The sequence below is a fragment of the Acanthisitta chloris genome, unplaced genomic scaffold (assembly GCF_000695815.1).
Source record: "Acanthisitta chloris isolate BGI_N310 unplaced genomic scaffold, ASM69581v1 scaffold24286, whole genome shotgun sequence".
In the NCBI taxonomy this organism is placed as follows: Eukaryota; Metazoa; Chordata; class Aves; order Passeriformes; family Acanthisittidae; genus Acanthisitta; species Acanthisitta chloris.
In genome coordinates, this window is record NW_008677905.1 from 6,914 (window position 1) to 7,409 (window position 496).

The following is a 496-nucleotide window of genomic DNA, read 5'->3' on the forward strand; positions in this document are numbered from 1 at the left end:
GAGGAGTAAAACAGTCCCAAGCTGTCTCTGGAGGGGCTGGATGGACCAAAGAGCCCACAAGGCAAACACCCTGGGCCAGACCTTTCAGCTATCCCTCAGGATCACATGGCAAGAGCCTTCCTGGAGCACTTCAGATGGAATGGGAGCCCCTGCAATGCTGTGACAGCAGCTGGGGCAGGAAGGTCCCAGCCCAGCAGCACCTTCAGGCTGATGTGACAAGACACCCTCAAAGGTGTCCAAACATCTCATTCCATGACACCCCAGGTGCCACCTACCTCAAACTGCCTCCGACCCTTTACTGGTCCTTTCTCAGATGGACACTGAGCACTGCATCCACAGTTTTACTCATCCAGCCCAATTTCACGCTTCTTTAGCAACTGGCTGCTGGTTTTCCAGACTGAGGAGCCATTAACTATTAGCCCAGCCTCAAACTGGGCTCAAATCTGTTCCCATCAGAACCACGAAGTGCTGTTGGAACAGTTACCAAGACGTTGGA

At 53.2% G+C, this 496-nt stretch overlaps 1 protein-coding gene across 1 annotated transcript in view; it reads right to left on the reverse strand.

Moving 5' to 3' along the window:
* The window catches only part of LOC103804107 (acidic leucine-rich nuclear phosphoprotein 32 family member B), a gene marked incomplete at its 5' end in the record, with an annotated part of 4,441 nt that overhangs the window by 3,156 nt on the left and 789 nt on the right, over positions 1–496 (reverse strand). The gene's annotated exons all lie outside the window — the stretch shown is intronic.